We start from the raw sequence: 6381 nt of genomic DNA, 5'->3' as shown, positions 1-6381 counted from the left end.
AACCAAAAAAGGCACAGAAGCTTTAATTTTATTCTTTTACAATGATATTGTTCTCTACGAATGAACTCGAATTTTATTCTTTAATTTTTTTTCATATCAGAATGAAAACACGTGTTTATTCTATGAGAATATAAATATTACGTAAAACATGTGTTGCTAGTAATTTTGACAGAATACATTTATACATGCTTTAGAATGTTTATGCATATAGAAGAAAAGACTATGATTTAAGTTCATTATGTAACAATATTATTGTTGTATTCTGATAGAATTGTAGTTAATTATTTGAATGTTTAATGTGCAGTTGTTACAAGTTTATCACTGCAAATTACTTGGCAATGAATTTCTGGTAGAAATGGCTTGAAGAATGGCTTGAAGACCTGAAGGGAAAGACTTGAAGAATGAATTAAAGAATGATCACACTCACTGTTTTAAGAATGCTGTTACTTTTTATAAAAATTATACTTGTTATTCTTTTAGAATGTTTGTTATTATTCAATGAATCACAATCATACAATGTAATTATTTGGTATATTATTATTTCAAAATCGATTTTGTGTAGTCTTTTAGAATGTATTTACTAGTTTATGGTTGGCATTCTGTCATTCTGACAGAATAAAATAGAAAAATATATTTACTAGTTTATGATTAAAATTCTATCATTTTGACAGAAAAAAAATCGGATTTCTAATTTTAAATTAATTTAAAATATTCAGATTTTTAAAAACAAAAGAAATTAATTATCCCTAAAAATCCGAAAATTTCCTTTTTTAATATAGGTTAATTGACTAAATGCCCTTATGCTCAAATTTGTGTGATTATATGCTACATGTTATCATATCTACTATTATAGACTCTCAGATCATGACTTTTGATTATATTCCATCCAATGGTCCAGATCTGTGCATTCTGACACACAATAGTTACTAGAAACAAAATAACCTAACCATATATATATATATATATATATATATATATATATATATATATATATATATATATATATGCGAATTTATTTAATATTACGATAAGTTGATAACTATTATAAAATAAAAACTAAAGAATGGTATTACAATATAAAATCTTCCATAGTTACATTAATTGCAAGGGGCTCATAACATTTTCTAAAGCAAAGCCGGTCATTAACACTTTATAGTCAATAATTTCCAATATATATTGTCAATCCATTAAATCTTTATTGTGACATTGTGGAATGTAAGTTGAACTTTCACAACTTCAGTTTAATAATTGATATCTGTAAGTATTATTTAAAAAAATTATTATTTTTGTTACCCACCATCTACTACTTAAATTTTTTATTTAGTTATTTGATGAAATATTAAAATAAGAAATAATTTTCAGATTTATTTTCTAGTTAATTAGTCATCTCAATATTTTTGTTCAAGTACATATATACATATACATGTATAAAACAAATTAAACCCCTTTATCATGTGAGCCCTATGCGGTCACCCATGTCCTACACCCTTCAAAGAGGGGTATAATTAAATTGTAAAATATAGATGAGCAATTGTGAGCAAGAGCAAAACAAACTAAACAATTTTCAGTGGTTTTCGTAACACCCAAAAATTTTTCAAAATTTAAAATGATATGGTTATAAAATCATTTCGGGGATTAACCCATATTTAACAAAAACTTGGTCCCATAAAAAATATTTAAAATCAAAATATTGGGTTTTTCTAGTAAGTATTATACAAATCATATCCAACACATACAAATTACATCAATAACATTAATAAGTAACCTGAGAAGCTACACTCCATTAATTATCTCTTAACTTCTAACTTCCATCTATCATCTTTTCTCCTTAAGTGTTACCTGTGATATATGACATTAAAAGGAGATATGTAATAAAATAATGTCTCGTGAGATAAACTGGTTTGTAAACCAAAAATTTATCACATTTCTTTAAAAAAACATTTCATTAAGCAAACCATATTTCAAAATAAAATTTTCAACATTTTATTCCCTTCTAACATTAAGGGTTAATATTAGTATTGAACTATTGCCATTTTTATATTTAGGTACTAGCAATACCCCAAGTGTATACCAAGGTGAAAAGAACATAATCAATTCACCCTAGCAACATATTTGATACGTAATATATCTCGCAAATGTAGTGTCCTATTTTTCAAACCATATTTCTCATTTTTAAAAGATAATAATATATTAAAAAACCATTCATGCATAGATAAGAAAACTCGTTGTTTGTTAAGAATTGAAACCCAAATATCCAAAATCCGAGTAAATAACATAATCATGCGGAAGTCTCAAAGCATTATGTTAATGCATGTGTGTACAGTCAAGTCTTGCCCTTATTAGGATCTGATAAAGTACCTGAATAAACATTTAATCCACAACTATAAACATAAAGCTTAGTGAGTTCCCTAATATACCACATACTACAATACACATACAATGCATACAAATAAATGATCTCAGCTCTAGTGTTGCTTTGCATACAAAAATGTCTCTTGACTCTTGTGTTGATCCGAGTGACTACAACAAACGAATCTTGTGTACGTCTAGTAACGACTAACAAGTCTACTGCATGTCAAGTAATCTCTATAGTTAATGGCTCTTGTGCATATCTAACCTGAATGTAAGTAATATAATCTCTTAGCTCTTGTTTTGATCCATCATCAACTCCCAAACAACATATCAACATCACACTATCTAGCAAACAAACAATCAATAGGAACAAGACTAAGCTAACTTACCTGTCTAATCAATAAATCGCACTACATCTTAACTTTAATACATAAAGGACATATGTTATAACATATATTATAGTGAGTAAACTCACCTAAAGCAGTAAGCACATAATCAAACCACTAGAGTGGCTAAGATGAACTCCCTCTCTAAACATCGACACTCCATACCAATAACTCTACTTAGATAATTTCCACATAATACACATATTGTACTTTATTTATACTTCTACTCTAGAAACCTTCTTGTATTATCATGGTGTAAACACACCTTCTACTATATGATTATATAAGAATTAAACAACACACTTTATACGTATTTTATAGATGCATTAAGGTATGAATGATTACAAACATATTCTTAGGTTTACAACACCAAACACACCAATAACCCTAAACTAAGGCTTACTTTTTGTTATAAACACTCACACCCAACCAAACTTGAAATACATGATGTTTGTTATGTTTTTAACATTAAGGCTTAGCTAAACATAGATTGATGGACCAAAAGCATTCACAATGTGAAGCTCTTCGGTTTGATAGTTTTCGGGATAAAATCAAATAAAAGGAAATGTTGTCTTTTGTTTTAGATATTAACACGAGACCAAATGAGTTAAGGGATATAAGTACTAGTCCTAGAAACCTTCAACCAAGTCATTGGTCCATAACCTCAAAAAGGAACTGAACTTCCCAAAATAAGAGTTACAAGGAGATTTCAAAGCATTTTGAGGTGATATTCTTTTTTCTAGTACCATGATATTGTTCTTAGATGTTAAAGGGAATAATAGACAACTTAAATAAGAGGTATACGAGCCAAGAACTGACTATAATAGATTCAAAATAGAAATCCCACACATGAGAGATTTTCGGATGTTTAAGGGTCATTGGAGCCTACCTTGGCCTCCATAGTGGCAGAGAAGAGAGGAGAAACATGCTAGGGTCAAATAAGGGTCAGTACATATCTTAGGTGGCGCTCAAGTCGAAGAAAAGAGTCTGGAAGCTCTCTTTTTTTTTTCTTTCAAAAACCATAACTTCAATAGCCCACTTTCTCAATCAATTTTCTTCGAATTTTCGCTCAAAGGAGGAGAGAGAAGGCTATTAACATACATATGTGTAACGTCTCAAAAATCATAGAAATTTAAATTTTTCTAAAACAACCCATTTCAACCAAATAGTGTTTACAAAACCATTGTTTCAAAAGTATAATTATAATCAGCGTTTTTCCCAAGATCCAATATCATAAAATAGGAAGATGTGTACGATCACGCCTTTGCTTTGCCACGATCCTCTAAAGTACCTGACACAATAAACTGAAACCGTAAGCCAACGCATAGTGAGTTCCCCCAAAGTACCACCACACAACACAACAACCAACACATACATACATGAGCGTTCAACGTGACTGGTCCACCATATCGGTCATTCCACCTATCTAGACCGCTCTCCGGGCCTTCGGCCTGACTGGACCGCCTCGCTGGCCTTCACTCTATCCGGACCACCATGGGTATCTTGGCCTTCAGTACCAACTGGTCTGCCTTAACACAGTAAACCATAACATATGGACATACACAATATTAATCAATAATGAGTAAACATAGGTAGTCCTACACATCTACCAGTCTAACACATAACAAACAACACATGTAGTCCTATAGATCTACCAGATGAATCATAAAACCAGTGGGCACATATCTCAGAATAACAACATACAATAAACATGATATCTAATCCAATGAGCCGACCTTGGTGCCTTCGGCCCATAAGTATAATGAGGACAAATCACCTCTCAGTCCGAACAAGTAGCTAAATAAGTCTCTGCTCCGAATATCAACTCTACACGTCGCCTATTCATTAATAATGAAAAGATATCAAATACCACTAAAAATACCCAAAATTCCCTTAGGTCAAACTTGATCAAAGTTGTCACACCCCGCTAAAGCGGAAACACGGGACGTGGCAGTACAAAGGGTCTCATAGCAAAAGTTTAAAGACAACACCAACCATAGTATTAAAACTCATTACAAATTTACAAGGAGTTTGAATAACTTTTTAAAAGAAATTACAATGTATTTAAAAGTGAACACATGCAAATGCTCATACAAGTGTTGTGTCTCTACGTGCCTCTTACTAGATGATTCCTGAAAAAGCATGTAAAACGAGTGTCAAATATAAAAATAGTTGGTGAGTACTCACATATTAAATAAGGAAGAGAGAGTTTGAGAGAAAAACTTGTTCTTGAAGGATGTAAAGAGGTGGAGTGAAGAGTGAGTGAAAATGAGTAGTGTGTGACTTTTGAGTGTGAGAGAGAGATATAGGGGAGAGGGATCCGAATTTGTGAGGTATAATACCCTCTTTCTCTCTTAATTTTATAAATATCTCAATTCTTTTATAAAAATATTAAGTTTTTTATAAAATATACACCCTAACCTACTTTTTATTCATGAAACCTTGATTTTTGACTTATAAATTAAGGGTGAATGTTAATGACTTAAAATTTTATCTTCCTTGATTATATTTCCCCGAATTTAATTATATTAAGATAATATTATATGTTTCATAACTATTTTTATAGAATTCTTGATGTTAAATTTTTTAAAATTTGGGTTTTAGGGCTTTTAGGGTTTTGAGATTTAATAAATCTTTGGATATCAAAATCAATATAATCTTTGAGACTTCAATTTATCTTATGGTACTATAACTCTTTTATAGTTATAAATAATGTTTGTAACTTATTTTATCGGTTTATTGGCATTCTATGTAGTGACTCCGAGATTCAAGCGAAATTGAGGAATCAAGTATACTAGTCTTAGTTTTCATCTTTGACTTAAGTTCCGATGAGACTCAGACCTAATTTCTGCTACTAGGTCAAATTCATGATGTATGTATATGATTCATGAAAAGGTGTTCGAGTCAAAGAGTGACTCGAATATGGATAGTTACTACAGTTAAGTCGTTGTAGAATTCACATATCAATGTGAAATCTAAGCGTAGTATCCATTGATTCTAATTGTTTCTAAGTTTCTAGTAGGTTATAACTTAGTTTCTAGTTACTAAGTCTAGTGTGTGTCATGCCTACATGTACAACTAAGTTTATCAAATCTAGAATCCACTCGAATTTTAACGGTTGTCACAAAAGTCAAAATTGGTCAACAAAACTGAGTAGCTGGGCGTACTCAGCCTATATGCGGGGCGTACTCCATCATTGACCAAAACAGGTGTTTGACTACGTACACGTAACGTACCACTTGGTATGCCCATCGTACATACCATAACCCCGTCCTTTGCTATTAAGAGCTTAATACATACGCCCTTACATCCAAATTACAGATATGGACTTCAAATGTCATTGTAAACCATAAAGTTTCAAACATTATGGTTTTGCATGCCCCTTAAATGATAAATACCAAAAAATGTATCCTCTTAACCAATTAATACATTCAAACTCATGCATGGAAGGGAAATAATGATTAAGACCACATTTTCATGCTTCTAAGCGCTCCAAAACGTCTGAAAGGACAACCTAAATGGATTGAAGTAGCTCATACTCAAAATACAAAACTAATGGGACAAAAAGGACACAAACCTAATGGCTAAACTAGACCTAAGCATACTTTCATCAAGTTCAAAGCTTTTTACGTCCAAATGATGC

The sequence above is a fragment of the Lactuca serriola genome, chromosome 4, assembly GCF_051521515.1.
Source record: "Lactuca serriola cultivar US96UC23 chromosome 4, Lser_US96UC23_V15, whole genome shotgun sequence".
Lineage (NCBI taxonomy): Eukaryota > Viridiplantae > Streptophyta > Magnoliopsida > Asterales > Asteraceae > Lactuca > Lactuca serriola.
This window is presented reverse-complemented; position numbering follows the sequence as displayed.